This window comes from Triturus cristatus, chromosome 12, assembly GCF_964204655.1.
Source record: "Triturus cristatus chromosome 12, aTriCri1.1, whole genome shotgun sequence".
Taxonomy (NCBI): Eukaryota; Metazoa; Chordata; class Amphibia; order Caudata; family Salamandridae; genus Triturus; species Triturus cristatus.
The window spans coordinates 401,627,191-401,645,660 of NC_140595.1; the positions used below are offsets into that span (position 1 = coordinate 401,627,191).

Sequence of the window (18,470 nt, forward strand, 5' to 3'; positions counted from 1 at the left end):
TTATGATGTCAGAGCGGCACTGGACCTACTGTCCTTGTGGAAGCTGACCACACAGGAGGATGAGAGATCAGACATCTGTATTCATGACTACAAGGCAAATAGGAGGGGGAATGGTAAAAGACTATGAACCACTCAATGCACTGGAGCCTTTTTGAAAGTGGGATGGAGATGGATACAAAAAAGGAGATTATCATTAACAACAATCCATCTTGAGTATCAGAGTCCAACACACAGAGTGCAGGGGAAGAGGCTACATAAGCTTCCTTCCTTCAGAACGTAGCACTATCGTTCTAAAGTGAGATAGTGCATTTCAGCCTCAAAGGCAGCAATTTCCTCAAATGGAACATTGCTAGCACCAGAATATAAAAGCAGGCTTTAGTAGCGTTGGAGGCAGTCAGTCTTTTATTAACTATCATGACCAACACAACGTGATTCATATTACTTCCATCTTGACAAATTGTATTCAGGCACAGACTCCGACTATAAGGTAGTGAGGACATTCTGATGCTGTGAACGTCTTTTTAAAGCTTAAAGGAATGATTGTGAGTTTTGCTTACCATATAAATTGGTAAAATGATGCCGTTTGCCGGAAGACTTCTTTTTTTTTTTTTTCTTCAGTCTCGGCAATGCAGAGAAACTCGGGTGGCAACCACTGCCACTGGTGGTCATTCAGTATAATCTGCAGATGGAAAAGTCCACTGTTAGCACATTTACATTAAGCAATAGAAAAAAAATCTTGATTTTTATAAAGGGTAAACAGATCAATACTGTGGAGACTGTATTATTGTGAAAATCAACAGCTCATTAGAAAATAAAATCTCAATTTGTGTTTTTAACCTCCTATACTTCTCTGCACCCATGTCTCATTTGCTAACAGTCTCTAAACAACTGTAGCACGTACATTAGGACGTAGGTAAATAGATCTGTTTGCCATCCAAGTGGCAGCGTACCCTTCTCACTTCATTTGGTTTAGGATATGTTATGCCAGTAGCAAGTAAGCCAGCTGATAAGTTGAGAGGGGGGGGTTTGCTACACTTAATGGGAATAATAAAAACTATGAATAGCATAATTACCATCTTCATTTTAGCCAATTGCTACCAGTTCAGCAATAGTGAAGGTCAGACTCCTGTGCTCAAACTTGCGTTTATACACATTTAGAAGTCTCAATAAATGCCATACTTTCTTACATCTTACCATTCTTAGTTTTCAGTTGGGCATCCTGTCTATCCTGCTACTCATTTCATTACCAAGAAAAATGTATCCTACTGCTTGCTAGGTAACCGAGTGGCCTTCATGTCAGACAACATCTTGCTTTCGCTTTATGATGTCAGAGCGGCACTGGACCTATTGTCCTTGTGGAAGCTGACCACACAGGAGGATGAGAGATCAGACATCTGTATTCATGACTACAAGGCAAATAGGAGGGGGAATGGTAAAAGACTATGAACCACTCAATGCACTGGAGCCTTTTTGAAAGTGGGATGGAGATGGATACAAAAAAGGAGATTATCATTAACAACAATCCATCTTGAGTATCAGAGTCCAACATACAGAGTGCAGGGGAAGAGGCTACATAAGCTTCCTTCCTTCAGAACGTAGCACTATCGTTGTAAAGTGAGATAGTGCATTTCAGCCTCAAAGGCAGCAATTTCCTCAAATGGAACATTGCTAGCACCAGAATATAAAAGCAGGCTTTAGTAGCGTTGGAGGCAGTCAGTCTTTTATTAACTATCATGACCAACACAACGTGATTCATATTACTTCCATCTTGACAAATTGTATTCAGGCACAGACTCCGACTATAAGGTAGTGAGGACATTCTGATGCTGTGAACGTCTTTTTAAAGCTTAAAGGAATGATTGTGAGTTTTGCTTACCATATAAATTGGTAAAATGATGCCGTTTGCCGGAAGACTTCTTTTTTTTTTTTTTCTTCAGTCTCGGCAATGCAGAGAAACTCGGGTGGCAAACACTGCCACTGGTGGTCATTCAGTATAATCTGCAGATGGAAAAGTCCACTGTTAGCACATTTACATTAAGCAATAGAAAAAAAATCTTGATTTTTATAAAGGGTAAACAGATCAATACTGTGGAGACTGTATTATTGTGAAAATCAACAGCTCATTAGAAAATAAAATCTCAATTTGTGTTTTTAACCTCCTATACTTCTCTGCACCCATGTCTCATTTGCTAACAGTCTCTAAACAACTGTAGCACGTACATTAGGACGTAGGTAAATAGATCTGTTTGCCATCCAAGTGGCAGCGTACTCTTCTCACTTCATTTGGTTTAGGATATGTTATGCCAGTAGCAAGTAAGCCAGCTGATAAGTTGAGAGGGGGGGTTTGCTACACTTAATGGGAATAATAAAAACTATGAATAGCATAATTACCATCTTCATTTTAGCCAATTGCTACCAGTTCAGCAATAGTGAAGGTCAGACTCCTGTGCTCAAACTTGCGTTTATACACATTTAGAAGTCTCAATAAATGCCATACTTTCTTACATCTTACCATTCTTAGTTTTCAGTTGGGCATCCTGTCTATCCTGCTACTCATTTCATTACCAAGAAAAATGTATCCTACTGCTTGCTAGGTAACCGAGTGGCCTTCATGTCAGACAACATCTTGCTTTCGCTTTATGATGTAAGCTTGCTAGGCAACAGAGTGTCCCTCATGTCAGACAACATCTTGCTTTAGCTTTATGAGGTCAGAGCGGCACTGGACCAATTGTCCTTGTGGAAGCTGACCACACAGGAGGATGAGAGATCAGACATCTCTATTCATGACTACAGGGCAAATAGGAGGTGGAATGGTAAAAGACTATGAACCACTCAATGCACTGGAGCCTTTTTGAAAGTGGGATGGAGATGGATACAAAAAAGGAGATTATCTTTAACAACAATCCATCTTGAGTATCAGAGTCCAACACACAGAGTGCAGGGGAAGAGGCTACATAAGCTTCCTTCCTTCAGAACGTAGCACTATCGTTCTAAAGTGAGATAGTGCATTTCAGCCTCAAAGGCAGCAATTTCCTCAAATGGAACATTGCTAGCACCAGAATATAAAAGCAGGCTTTAGTAGCGTTGGAGGCAGTCAGTCTTTTATTAACTATCATGACCAACACAACGTGATTCATATTACTTCCATCTTGACAAATTGTATTCAGGCACAGACTCCGACTATAAGGTAGTGAGGACATTCTGATGCTGTGAACGTCTTTTTAAAGCTTAAAGGAATGATTGTGAGTTTTGCTTACCATATAAATTGGTAAAATGATGCCGTTTGCCGGAAGACTTCTTTTCTTTTTTTTTCTTCAGTCTCGGCAATGCAGAGAAACTCGGTTGGCAAACACTGCCACTGGTGGTCATTCAGTATAATCTGCAGATGGAAAAGTCCACTGTTAGCACATTTACATTAAGCAATAGAAAAAAAATCTTGATTTTTATAAAGGGTAAACAGATCAATACTGTGGAGACTGTATTATTGTGAAAATCAACAGCTCATTAGAAAATAAAATCTCAATTTGTGTTTTTAACCTCCTATACTTCTCTGCACCCATGTCTCATTTGCTAACAGTCTCTAAACAACTGTAGCACGTACATTAGGACGTAGGTAAATAGATCTGTTTGCCATCCAAGTGGCAGCGTACCCATCTCACTTCATTTGGTTTAGGATATGTTATGCCAGTAGCAAGTAAGCCAGCTGATAAGTTGAGAGGGGGGGTTTGCTACACTTAATGGGAATAATAAAAACTATGAATAGCATAATTACCATCTTCATTTTAGCCAATTGCTACCAGTTCAGCAATAGTGAAGGTCAGACTCCTGTGCTCAAACTTGCGTTTATACACATTTAGAAGTCTCAATAAATGCCATACTTTCTTTCATCTTAGTTTTCAGTTGGGCATCCTGTCTATCCTGCTACTCATTTAATTACCAAGAAAATGTATCCTACTGCTTGCTAGGTAACCGAGTGGCCTTCATGTCAGACAACATCTTGCTTTAGCTTTATGATGTCAGAGCGGCACTGGACCTATTGTCCTTGTGGAAGCTGACCACACAGGAGGATGAGAGATCAGACATCTGTATTCATGACTACAAGGCAAATAGGAGGGGGAATGGTAAAAGACTATGAACCACTCAATGCACTGGAGCCTTTTTGAAAGTGGGATGGAGATGGATACAAAAAAGGAGATTATTATTAACAACAATCCATCTTGAGTATCAGAGTCCAACACACAGAGTGCAGGGGAAGAGGCTACATAAGCTTCCTTCCTTCAGAACGTAGCACTATCGTTCTAAAGTGAGATAGTGCATTTCAGCCTCAAAGGCAGCAATTTCCTCAAATGGAACATTGCTAGCACCAGAATATAAAAGCAGGCTTTAGTAGCGTTGGAGGCAGTCAGTCTTTTATTAACTATCATGACCAACACAACGTGATTCATATTACTTCCATCTTGACAAATTGTATTCAGGCACAGACTCCGACTATAAGGTAGTGAGGACATTCTGATGCTGTGAACGTCTTTTTAAAGCTTAAAGGAATGATTGTGAGTTTTGCTTACCATATAAATTGGTAAAATGATGCCGTTTGCCGGAAGACTTCTTTTTTTTTTTTTCTTCAGTCTCGGCAATGCAGAGAAACTCGGGTGGCAAACACTGCCACTGGTGGTCATTCAGTATAATCTGCAGATGGAAAAGTCCACTGTTAGCACATTTACATTAAGCAATAGAAAAAAAATCTTGATTTTTATAAAGGGTAAACAGATCAATACTGTGGAGACTGTATTATTGTGAAAATCAACAGCTCATTAGAAAATAAAATCTCAATTTGTGTTTTTAACCTCCTATACTTCTCTGCACCCATGTCTCATTTGCTAACAGTCTCTAAACAACTGTAGCACGTACATTAGGACGTAGGTAAATAGATCTGTTTGCCATCCAAGTGGCAGCGTACCCTTCTCACTTCATTTGGTTTAGGATATGTTATGCCAGTAGCAAGTAAGCCAGCTGATAAGTTGAGAGGGGGGGGTTTGCTACACTTAATGGGAATAATAAAAACTATGAATAGCATAATTACCATCTTCATTTTAGCCAATTGCTACCAGTTCAGCAATAGTGAAGGTCAGACTCCTGTGCTCAAACTTGCGTTTATACACATTTAGAAGTCTCAATAAATGCCATACTTTCTTACATCTTACCATTCTTAGTTTTCAGTTGGGCATCCTGTCTATCCTGCTACTCATTTCATTACCAAGAAAAATGTATCCTACTGCTTGCTAGGTAACCGAGTGGCCTTCATGTCAGACAACATCTTGCTTTCGCTTTATGATGTAAGCTTGCTAGGCAACAAAGTGTCCCTCATGTCAGACAACATCTTGCTTTAGCTTTATGATGTCAGAGCGGCACTGGACCAATTGTCCTTGTGGAAGCTGACCACACAGGAGGATGAGAGATCAGACATCTGTATTCATGACTACAAGCCAAATAGGACGGGGAATGGTAAAAGACTATGAACCACTCAATGCACTGGAGCCTTTTTGAAAGTGGGATGGAGATGGATACAAAAAAGGAGATTATCATTAACAACAATCCATCTTGAGTATCAGAGTCCAACACACAGAGTGCAGGGGAAGAGGCTACATAAGCTTCCTTCCTTCAGAACGTAGCACTATCGTTCTAAAGTGAGATAGTGCATTTCAGCCTCAAAGGCAGCAATTTCCTCAAATGGAACATTGCTAGCACCAGAATATAAAAGCAGGCTTTAGTAGCGTTGGAGGCAGTCAGTCTTTTATTAACTATCATGACCAACACAACGTGATTCATATTACTTCCATCTTGACAAATTGTATTCAGGCACAGACTCCGACTATAAGGTAGTGAGGACATTCTGATGCTGTGAACGTCTTTTTAAAGCTTAAAGGAATGATTGTGAGTTTTGCTTACCATATAAATTGGTAAAATGATGCCGTTTGCCGGAAGACTTCTTTTTTTTTTTTTTCTTCAGTCTCGGCAATGCAGAGAAACTCGGGTGGCAACCACTGCCACTGGTGGTCATTCAGTATAATCTGCAGATGGAAAAGTCCACTGTTAGCACATTTACATTAAGCAATAGAAAAAAAATCTTGATTTTTATAAAGGGTAAACAGATCAATACTGTGGAGACTGTATTATTGTGAAAATCAACAGCTCATTAGAAAATAAAATCTCAATTTGTGTTTTTAACCTCCTATACTTCTCTGCACCCATGTCTCATTTGCTAACAGTCTCTAAACAACTGTAGCACGTACATTAGGACGTAGGTAAATAGATCTGTTTGCCATCCAAGTGGCAGCGTACCCTTCTCACTTCATTTGGTTTAGGATATGTTATGCCAGTAGCAAGTAAGCCAGCTGATAAGTTGAGAGGGGGGTTTGCTACACTTAATGGGAATAATAAAAACTATGAATAGCATAATTACCATCTTCATTTTAGCCAATTGCTACCAGTTCAGCAATAGTGAAGGTCAGACTCCTGTGCTCAAACTTGCGTTTATACACATTTAGAAGTCTCAATAAATGCCATACTTTCTTACATCTTACCATTCTTAGTTTTCAGTTGGGCATCCTGTCTATCCTGCTACTCATTTCATTACCAAGAAAAATGTATCCTACTGCTTGCTAGGTAACCGAGTGGCCTTCATGTCAGACAACATCTTGCTTTCGCTTTATGATGTAAGCTTGCTAGGCAACAAAGTGTCCCTCATGTCAGACAACATCTTGCTTTAGCTTTATGATGTCAGAGCGGCACTGGACCAATTGTCCTTGTGGAAGCTGACCACACAGGAGGATGAGAGATCAGACATCTGTATTCATGACTACAAGCCAAATAGGACGGGGAATGGTAAAAGACTATGAACCACTCAATGCACTGGAGCCTTTTTGAAAGTGGGATGGAGATGGATACAAAAAAGGAGATTATCATTAACAACAATCCATCTTGAGTATCAGAGTCCAACACACAGAGTGCAGGGGAAGAGGCTACATAAGCTTCCTTCCTTCAGAACGTAGCACTATCGTTCTAAAGTGAGATAGTGCATTTCAGCCTCAAAGGCAGCAATTTCCTCAAATGGAACATTGCTAGCACCAGAATATAAAAGCAGGCTTTAGTAGCGTTGGAGGCAGTCAGTCTTTTATTAACTATCATGACCAACACAACGTGATTCATATTACTTCCATCTTGACAAATTGTATTCAGGCACAGACTCCGACTATAAGGTAGTGAGGACATTCTGATGCTGTGAACGTCTTTTTAAAGCTTAAAGGAATGATTGTGAGTTTTGCTTACCATATAAATTGGTAAAATGATGCCGTTTGCCGGAAGACTTCTTTTTGTTGTTTTTTCTTCAGTCTCGGCAATGCAGAGAAACTCGGTTGGCAAACACTGCCACTGGTGGTCATTCAGTATAATCTGCAGATGGAAAAGTCCACTGTTAGCACATTTACATTAAGCAATAGAAAAAAAATCTTGATTTTTATAAAGGGTAAACAGATCAATACTGTGGAGACTGTATTATTGTGAAAATCAACAGCTCATTAGAACATAAAATCTCAATTTGTGTTTTTAACCTCCTATACTTCTCTGCACCCATGTCTCATTTGCTAACAGTATCTAAACAACTGTAGCACGTACATTAGGACGTAGGTAAATAGATCTGTTTGCCATCCAAGTGGCAGCGTACCCTTCTCACTTCATTTGGTTTAGGATATGTTATGCCAGTAGCAAGTAAGCCAGCTGATAAGTTGAGAGGGGGGGTTTGCTACACTTAATGGGAATAATAAAAACTATGAATAGCATAATTACCATCTTCATTTTAGCCAATTGCTACCAGTTCAGCAATAGTGAAGGTCAGACTCCTGTGCTCAAACTTGCGTTTATACACATTTAGAAGTCTCAATAAATGCCATACTTTCTTTCATCTTAGTTTTCAGTTGGGCATCCTGTCTATCCTGCTACTCATTTCATTACCAAGAAAATGTATCCTACTGCTTGCTAGGTAACCGAGTGGCCTTCATGTCAGACAACATCTTGCTTTAGCTTTATGATGTCAGAGCGGCACTGGACCAATTGTCCTTGTGGAAGCTGACCACACAGGAGGATGAGAGATCAGACATCTGTATTCATGACTACAAGCCAAATAGGACGGGGAATGGTAAAAGACTATGAACCACTCAATGCACTGGAGCCTTTTTGAAAGTGGGATGGAGATGGATACAAAAAAGGAGATTATCATTAACAACAATCCATCTTGAGTATCAGAGTCCAACACACAGAGTGCAGGGGAAGAGGCTACATAAGCTTCCTTCCTTCAGAACGTAGCACTATCGTTCTAAAGTGAGATAGTGCATTTCAGCCTCAAAGGCAGCAATTTCCTCAAATGGAACATTGCTAGCACCAGAATATAAAAGCAGGCTTTAGTAGCGTTGGAGGCAGTCAGTCTTTTATTAACTATCATGACCAACACAACGTGATTCATATTACTTCCATCTTGACAAATTGTATTCAGGCACAGACTCCGACTATAAGGTAGTGAGGACATTCTGATGCTGTGAACGTCTTTTTAAAGCTTAAAGGAATGATTGTGAGTTTTGCTTACCATATAAATTGGTAAAATGATGCCGTTTGCCGGAAGACTTCTTTTTTTTTTTTTTCTTCAGTCTCGGCAATGCAGAGAAACTCGGTTGGCAAACACTGCCACTGGTGGTCATACAGTATAATCTGCAGATGGAAAAGTCCACTGTTAGCACATTTACATTAAGCAATAGAAAAAAAATCTTGATTTTTATAAAGGGTAAACAGATCAATACTGTGGAGACTGTATTATTGTGAAAATCAACAGCTCATTAGAAAATAAAATCTCAATTTGTGTTTTTAACCTCCTATACTTCTCTGCACCCATGTCTCATTTGCTAACAGTCTCTAAACAACTGTAGCACGTACATTAGGACGTAGGTAAATAGATCTGTTTGCCATCCAAGTGGCAGCGTACCCTTCTCACTTCATTTGGTTTAGGATATGTTATGCCAGTAGCAAGTAAGCCAGCTGATAAGTTGAGAGGGGGGGTTTGCTACACTTAATGGGAATAATAAAAACTATGAATAGCATAATTACCATCTTCATTTTAGCCAATTGCTACCAGTTCAGCAATAGTGAAGGTCAGACTCCTGTGCTCAAACTTGCGTTTATACACATTTAGAAGTCTCAATAAATGCCATACTTTCTTTCATCTTAGTTTTCAGTTGGGCATCCTGTCTATCCTGCTACTCATTTCATTACCAAGAAAATGTATCCTACTGCTTGCTAGGTAACCGAGTGGCCTTCATGTCAGACAACATCTTGCTTTAGCTTTATGATGTCAGAGCGGCACTGGACCAATTGTCCTTGTGGAAGCTGACCACACAGGAGGATGAGAGATCAGACATCTGTATTCATGACTACAAGCCAAATAGGACGGGGAATGGTAAAAGACTATGAACCACTCAATGCACTGGAGCCTTTTTGAAAGTGGGATGGAGATGGATACAAAAAAGGAGATTATCATTAACAACAATCCATCTTGAGTATCAGAGTCCAACACACAGAGTGCAGGGGAAGAGGCTACATAAGCTTCCTTCCTTCAGAACGTAGCACTATCGTTCTAAAGTGAGATAGTGCATTTCAGCCTCAAAGGCAGCAATTTCCTCAAATGGAACATTGCTAGCACCAGAATATAAAAGCAGGCTTTAGTAGCGTTGGAGGCAGTCAGTCTTTTATTAACTATCATGACCAACACAACGTGATTCATATTACTTCCATCTTGACAAATTGTATTCAGGCACAGACTCCGACTATAAGGTAGTGAGGACATTCTGATGCTGTGAACGTCTTTTTAAAGCTTAAAGGAATGATTGTGAGTTTTGCTTACCATATAAATTGGTAAAATGATGCCGTTTGCCGGAAGACTTCTTTTTTTTTTTTTTCTTCAGTCTCGGCAATGCAGAGAAACTCGGTTGGCAAACACTGCCACTGGTGGTCATACAGTATAATCTGCAGATGGAAAAGTCCACTGTTAGCACATTTACATTAAGCAATAGAAAAAAAATCTTGATTTTTATAAAGGGTAAACAGATCAATACTGTGGAGACTGTATTATTGTGAAAATCAACAGCTCATTAGAAAATAAAATCTCAATTTGTGTTTTTAACCTCCTATACTTCTCTGCACCCATGTCTCATTTGCTAACAGTCTCTAAACAACTGTAGCACGTACATTAGGACGTAGGTAAATAGATCTGTTTGCCATCCAAGTGGCAGCGTACCCTTCTCACTTCATTTGGTTTAGGATATGTTATGCCAGTAGCAAGTAAGCCAGCTGATAAGTTGAGAGGGGGGGTTTGCTACACTTAATGGGAATAATAAAAACTATGAATAGCATAATTACCATCTTCATTTTAGCCAATTGCTACCAGTTCAGCAATAGTGAAGGTCAGACTCCTGTGCTCAAACTTGCGTTTATACACATTTAGAAGTCTCAATAAATGCCATACTTTCTTACATCTTACCATTCTTAGTTTTCAGTTGGGCATCCTGTCTATCCTGCTACTCATTTCATTACCAAGAAAAATGTATCCTACTGCTTGCTAGGTAACCGAGTGGCCTTCATGTCAGACAACATCTTGCTTTCGCTTTATGATGTAAGCTTGCTAGGCAACAAAGTGTCCCTCATGTCAGACAACATCTTGCTTTAGCTTTATGATGTCAGAGCGGCACTGGACCAATTGTCCTTGTGGAAGCTGACCACACAGGAGGATGAGAGATCAGACATCTGTATTCATGACTACAAGGCAAATAGGAGGGGGAATGGTAAAAGACTATGAACCACTCAATGCACTGGAGCCTTTTTGAAAGTGGGATGGAGATGGATACAAAAAAGGAGATTATCATTAACAACAATCCATCTTGAGTATCAGAGTCCAACACACAGAGTGCAGGGGAAGAGGCTACATAAGCTTCCTTCCTTCAGAACGTAGCACTATCGTTCTAAAGTGAGATAGTGCATTTCAGCCTCAAAGGCAGCAATTTCCTCAAATGGAACATTGCTAGCACCAGAATATAAAAGCAGGCTTTAGTAGCGTTGGAGGCAGTCAGTCTTTTATTAACTATCATGACCAACACAACGTGATTCATATTACTTCCATCTTGACAAATTGTATTCAGGCACAGACTCCGACTATAAGGTAGTGAGGACATTCTGATGCTGTGAACGTCTTTTTAAAGCTTAAAGGAATGATTGTGAGTTTTGCTTACCATATAAATTGGTAAAATGATGCCGTTTGCCGGAAGACTTCTTTTTTTTTTTTTTCTTCAGTCTCGGCAATGCAGAGAAACTCGGGTGGCAACCACTGCCACTGGTGGTCATTCAGTATAATCTGCAGATGGAAAAGTCCACTGTTAGCACATTTACATTAAGCAATAGAAAAAAAATCTTGATTTTTATAAAGGGTAAACAGATCAATACTGTGGAGACTGTATTATTGTGAAAATCAACAGCTCATTAGAACATAAAATCTCAATTTGTGTTTTTAACCTCCTATACTTCTCTGCACCCATGTCTCATTTGCTAACAGTATCTAAACAACTGTAGCACGTACATTAGGACGTAGGTAAATAGATCTGTTTGCCATCCAAGTGGCAGCGTACCCTTCTCACTTCATTTGGTTTAGGATATGTTATGCCAGTAGCAAGTAAGCCAGCTGATAAGTTGAGAGGGGGGGTTTGCTACACTTAATGGGAATAATAAAAACTATGAATAGCATAATTACCATCTTCATTTTAGCCAATTGCTACCAGTTCAGCAATAGTGAAGGTCAGACTCCTGTGCTCAAACTTGCGTTTATACACATTTAGAAGTCTCAATAAATGCCATACTTTCTTTCATCTTAGTTTTCAGTTGGGCATCCTGTCTATCCTGCTACTCATTTCATTACCAAGAAAATGTATCCTACTGCTTGCTAGGTAACCGAGTGGCCTTCATGTCAGACAACATCTTGCTTTAGCTTTATGATGTCAGAGCGGCACTGGACCAATTGTCCTTGTGGAAGCTGACCACACAGGAGGATGAGAGATCAGACATCTGTATTCATGACTACAAGCCAAATAGGACGGGGAATGGTAAAAGACTATGAACCACTCAATGCACTGGAGCCTTTTTGAAAGTGGGATGGAGATGGATACAAAAAAGGAGATTATCATTAACAACAATCCATCTTGAGTATCAGAGTCCAACACACAGAGTGCAGGGGAAGAGGCTACATAAGCTTCCTTCCTTCAGAACGTAGCACTATCGTTCTAAAGTGAGATAGTGCATTTCAGCCTCAAAGGCAGCAATTTCCTCAAATGGAACATTGCTAGCACCAGAATATAAAAGCAGGCTTTAGTAGCGTTGGAGGCAGTCAGTCTTTTATTAACTATCATGACCAACACAACGTGATTCATATTACTTCCATCTTGACAAATTGTATTCAGGCACAGACTCCGACTATAAGGTAGTGAGGACATTCTGATGCTGTGAACGTCTTTTTAAAGCTTAAAGGAATGATTGTGAGTTTTGCTTACCATATAAATTGGTAAAATGATGCCGTTTGCCGGAAGACTTCTTTTTTTTTTTTTTCTTCAGTCTCGGCAATGCAGAGAAACTCGGTTGGCAAACACTGCCACTGGTGGTCATACAGTATAATCTGCAGATGGAAAAGTCCACTGTTAGCACATTTACATTAAGCAATAGAAAAAAAATCTTGATTTTTATAAAGGGTAAACAGATCAATACTGTGGAGACTGTATTATTGTGAAAATCAACAGCTCATTAGAAAATAAAATCTCAATTTGTGTTTTTAACCTCCTATACTTCTCTGCACCCATGTCTCATTTGCTAACAGTCTCTAAACAACTGTAGCACGTACATTAGGACGTAGGTAAATAGATCTGTTTGCCATCCAAGTGGCAGCGTACCCTTCTCACTTCATTTGGTTTAGGATATGTTATGCCAGTAGCAAGTAAGCCAGCTGATAAGTTGAGAGGGGGGGTTTGCTACACTTAATGGGAATAATAAAAACTATGAATAGCATAATTACCATCTTCATTTTAGCCAATTGCTACCAGTTCAGCAATAGTGAAGGTCAGACTCCTGTGCTCAAACTTGCGTTTATACACATTTAGAAGTCTCAATAAATGCCATACTTTCTTACATCTTACCATTCTTAGTTTTCAGTTGGGCATCCTGTCTATCCTGCTACTCATTTCATTACCAAGAAAAATGTATCCTACTGCTTGCTAGGTAACCGAGTGGCCTTCATGTCAGACAACATCTTGCTTTCGCTTTATGATGTAAGCTTGCTAGGCAACAAAGTGTCCCTCATGTCAGACAACATCTTGCTTTAGCTTTATGATGTCAGAGCGGCACTGGACCAATTGTCCTTGTGGAAGCTGACCACACAGGAGGATGAGAGATCAGACATCTGTATTCATGACTACAAGGCAAATAGGAGGGGGAATGGTAAAAGACTATGAACCACTCAATGCACTGGAGCCTTTTTGAAAGTGGGATGGAGATGGATACAAAAAAGGAGATTATCATTAACAACAATCCATCTTGAGTATCAGAGTCCAACACACAGAGTGCAGGGGAAGAGGCTACATAAGCTTCCTTCCTTCAGAACGTAGCACTATCGTTCTAAAGTGAGATAGTGCATTTCAGCCTCAAAGGCAGCAATTTCCTCAAATGGAACATTGCTAGCACCAGAATATAAAAGCAGGCTTTAGTAGCGTTGGAGGCAGTCAGTCTTTTATTAACTATCATGACCAACACAACGTGATTCATATTACTTCCATCTTGACAAATTGTATTCAGGCACAGACTCCGACTATAAGGTAGTGAGGACATTCTGATGCTGTGAACGTCTTTTTAAAGCTTAAAGGAATGATTGTGAGTTTTGCTTACCATATAAATTGGTAAAATGATGCCGTTTGCCGGAAGACTTCTTTTTTTTTTTTTTCTTCAGTCTCGGCAATGCAGAGAAACTCGGGTGGCAACCACTGCCACTGGTGGTCATTCAGTATAATCTGCAGATGGAAAAGTCCACTGTTAGCACATTTACATTAAGCAATAGAAAAAAAATCTTGATTTTTATAAAGGGTAAACAGATCAATACTGTGGAGACTGTATTATTGTGAAAATCAACAGCTCATTAGAAAATAAAATCTCAATTTGTGTTTTTAACCTCCTATACTTCTCTGCACCCATGTCTCATTTGCTAACAGTCTCTAAACAACTGTAGCACGTACATTAGGACGTAGGTAAATAGATCTGTTTGCCATCCAAGTGGCAGCGTACCCTTCTCACTTCATTTGGTTTAGGATATGTTATGCCAGTAGCAAGTAAGCCAGCTGATAAGTTGAGAGGGGGGGGTTTGCTACACTTAATGGGAATAATAAAAACTATGAATAGCATAATTACCATCTTCATTTTAGCCAATTGCTACCAGTTCAGCAATAGTGAAGGTCAGACTCCTGTGCTCAAACTTGCGTTTATACACATTTAGAAGTCTCAATAAATGCCATACTTTCTTACATCTTACCATTCTTAGTTTTCAGTTGGGCATCCTGTCTATCCTGCTACTCATTTCATTACCAAGAAAAATGTATCCTACTGCTTGCTAGGTAACCGAGTGGCCTTCATGTCAGACAACATCTTGCTTTCGCTTTATGATGTCAGAGCGGCACTGGACCTATTGTCCTTGTGGAAGCTGACCACACAGGAGGATGAGAGATCAGACATCTGTATTCATGACTACAAGGCAAATAGGAGGGGGAATGGTAAAAGACTATGAACCACTCAATGCACTGGAGCCTTTTTGAAAGTGGGATGGAGATGGATACAAAAAAGGAGATTATCATTAACAACAATCCATCTTGAGTATCAGAGTCCAACATACAGAGTGCAGGGGAAGAGGCTACATAAGCTTCCTTCCTTCAGAACGTAGCACTATCGTTCTAAAGTGAGATAGTGCATTTCAGCCTCAAAGGCAGCAATTTCCTCAAATGGAACATTGCTAGCACCAGAATATAAAAGCAGGCTTTAGTAGCGTTGGAGGCAGTCAGTCTTTTATTAACTATCATGACCAACACAACGTGATTCATATTACTTCCATCTTGACAAATTGTATTCAGGCACAGACTCCGACTATAAGGTAGTGAGGACATTCTGATGCTGTGAACGTCTTTTTAAAGCTTAAAGGAATGATTGTGAGTTTTGCTTACCATATAAATTGGTAAAATGATGCCGTTTGCCGGAAGACTTCTTTTTTTTTTTTTTCTTCAGTCTCGGCAATGCAGAGAAACTCGGGTGGCAAACACTGCCACTGGTGGTCATTCAGTATAATCTGCAGATGGAAAAGTCCACTGTTAGCACATTTACATTAAGCAATAGAAAAAAAATCTTGATTTTTATAAAGGGTAAACAGATCAATACTGTGGAGACTGTATTATTGTGAAAATCAACAGCTCATTAGAAAATAAAATCTCAATTTGTGTTTTTAACCTCCTATACTTCTCTGCACCCATGTCTCATTTGCTAACAGTCTCTAAACAACTGTAGCACGTACATTAGGACGTAGGTAAATAGATCTGTTTGCCATCCAAGTGGCAGCGTACTCTTCTCACTTCATTTGGTTTAGGATATGTTATGCCAGTAGCAAGTAAGCCAGCTGATAAGTTGAGAGGGGGGGTTTGCTACACTTAATGGGAATAATAAAAACTATGAATAGCATAATTACCATCTTCATTTTAGCCAATTGCTACCAGTTCAGCAATAGTGAAGGTCAGACTCCTGTGCTCAAACTTGCGTTTATACACATTTAGAAGTCTCAATAAATGCCATACTTTCTTACATCTTACCATTCTTAGTTTTCAGTTGGGCATCCTGTCTATCCTGCTACTCATTTCATTACCAAGAAAAATGTATCCTACTGCTTGCTAGGTAACCGAGTGGCCTTCATGTCAGACAACATCTTGCTTTCGCTTTATGATGTAAGCTTGCTAGGCAACAGAGTGTCCCTCATGTCAGACAACATCTTGCTTTAGCTTTATGAGGTCAGAGCGGCACTGGACCAATTGTCCTTGTGGAAGCTGACCACACAGGAGGATGAGAGATCAGACATCTCTATTCATGACTACAGGGCAAATAGGAGGTGGAATGGTAAAAGACTATGAACCACTCAATGCACTGGAGCCTTTTTGAAAGTGGGATGGAGATGGATACAAAAAAGGAGATTATCTTTAACAACAATCCATCTTGAGTATCAGAGTCCAACACACAGAGTGCAGGGGAAGAGGCTACATAAGCTTCCTTCCTTCAGAACGTAGCACTATCGTTCTAAAGTGAGATAGTGCATTTCAGCCTCAAAGGCAGCAATTTCCTCAAATGGAACATTGCTAGCACCAGAATATAAAAGCAGGCTTTAGTAGCGTTGGAGGCAGTCAGTCTTTTATTAACTATCATGACCAACACAACGTGATTCATATTACTTCCATCTTGACAAATTGTATTCAGGCACAGACTCCGACTATAAGGTAGTGAGGACATTCTGATGCTGTGAACGTCTTTTTAAAGCTTAAAGGAATGATTGTGAGTTTTGCTTACCATATAAATTGGTAAAATGATGCCGTTTGCCGGAAGACTTCTTTTCTTTTTTTTTCTTCAGTCTCGGCAATGCAGAGAAACTCGGTTGGCAAACACTGCCACTGGTGGTCATTCAGTATAATCTGCAGATGGAAAAGTCCACTGTTAGCACATTTACATTAAGCAATAGAAAAAAAATCTTGATTTTTATAAAGGGTAAACAGATCAATACTGTGGAGACTGTATTATTGTGAAAATCAACAGCTCATTAGAAAATAAAATCTCAATTTGTGTTTTTAACCTCCTATACTTCTCTGCACCCATGTCTCATTTGCTAACAGTCTCTAAACAACTGTAGCACGTACATTAGGACGTAGGTAAATAGATCTGTTTGCCATCCAAGTGGCAGCGTACCCATCTCACTTCATTTGGTTTAGGATATGTTATGCCAGTAGCAAGTAAGCCAGCTGATAAGTTGAGAGGGGGGGTTTGCTACACTTAATGGGAATAATAAAAACTATGAATAGCATAATTACCATCTTCATTTTAGCCAATTGCTACCAGTTCAGCAATAGTGAAGGTCAGACTCCTGTGCTCAAACTTGCGTTTATACACATTTAGAAGTCTCAATAAATGCCATACTTTCTTTCATCTTAGTTTTCAGTTGGGCATCCTGTCTATCCTGCTACTCATTTAATTACCAAGAAAATGTATCCTACTGCTTGCTAGGTAACCGAGTGGCCTTCATGTCAGACAACATCTTGCTTTAGCTTTATGATGTCAGAGCGGCACTGGACCTATTGTCCTTGTGGAAGCTGACCACACAGGAGGATGAGAGATCAGACATCTGTATTCATGACTACAAGGCAAATAGGAGGGGGAATGGTAAAAGACTATGAACCACTCAATGCACTGGAGCCTTTTTGAAAGTGGGATGGAGATGGATACAAAAAAGGAGATTATTATTAACAACAATCCATCTTGAGTATCAGAGTCCAACACACAGAGTGCAGGGGAAGAGGCTACATAAGCTTCCTTCCTTCAGAACGTAGCACTATCGTTCTAAAGTGAGATAGTGCATTTCAGCCTCAAAGGCAGCAATTTCCTCAAATGGAACATTGCTAGCACCAGAATATAAAAGCAGGCTTTAGTAGCGTTGGAGGCAGTCAGTCTTTTATTAACTATCATGACCAACACAACGTGATTCATATTACTTCCATCTTGACAAATTGTATTCAGGCACAGACTCCGACTATAAGGTAGTGAGGACATTCTGATGCTGTGAACGTCTTTTTAAAGCTTAAAGGAATGATTGTGAGTTTTGCTTACCATATAAATTGGTAAAATGATGCCGTTTGCCGGAAGACTTCTTTTTTTTTTTTTCTTCAGTCTCGGCAATGCAGAGAAACTCGGGTGGCAAACACTGCCACTGGTGGTCATTCAGTATAATCTGCAGATGGAAAAGTCCACTGTTAGCACATTTACATTAAGCAATAGAAAAAAAATCTTGATTTTTATAAAGGGTAAACAGATCAATACTGTGGAGACTGTATTATTGTGAAAATCAACAGCTCATTAGAAAATAAAATCTCAATTTGTGTTTTTAATCTCCTATACTTCTCTGCACCCATGTCTCATTTGCTAACAGTCTCTAAACAACTGTAGCACGTACATTAGGACGTAGGTAAATAGATCTGTTTGCCATCCAAGTGGCAGCGTACCCTTCTCACTTCATTTGGTTTAGGATATGTTATGCCAGTAGCAAGTAAGCCAGCTGA

At 39.6% G+C, this 18,470-nt stretch overlaps 1 protein-coding gene across 1 annotated transcript in view; it reads right to left on the reverse strand.

Annotated features, from left to right (window-relative positions):
• LOC146776018 (uncharacterized) overlaps positions 1-18,470 on the reverse strand; it is a 72,953-nt gene that overhangs the window by 41,304 nt on the left and 13,179 nt on the right. The window contains exons 11-24 of the mRNA XM_085637751.1: positions 18,022-18,142; positions 16,714-16,835; positions 15,333-15,454; positions 14,014-14,135; positions 12,633-12,754; positions 11,325-11,446; positions 9,944-10,065; positions 8,636-8,757; positions 7,327-7,449; positions 5,947-6,068; positions 4,566-4,686; positions 3,258-3,379; positions 1,877-1,998; positions 558-679 (exon numbers count right to left, since the gene is read on the reverse strand). The gene's annotated coding sequence lies outside the window, so the exon portion shown is untranslated. The remainder of the gene's footprint in view (positions 1-557; positions 680-1,876; positions 1,999-3,257; positions 3,380-4,565; positions 4,687-5,946; positions 6,069-7,326; positions 7,450-8,635; positions 8,758-9,943; positions 10,066-11,324; positions 11,447-12,632; positions 12,755-14,013; positions 14,136-15,332; positions 15,455-16,713; positions 16,836-18,021; positions 18,143-18,470) is intronic.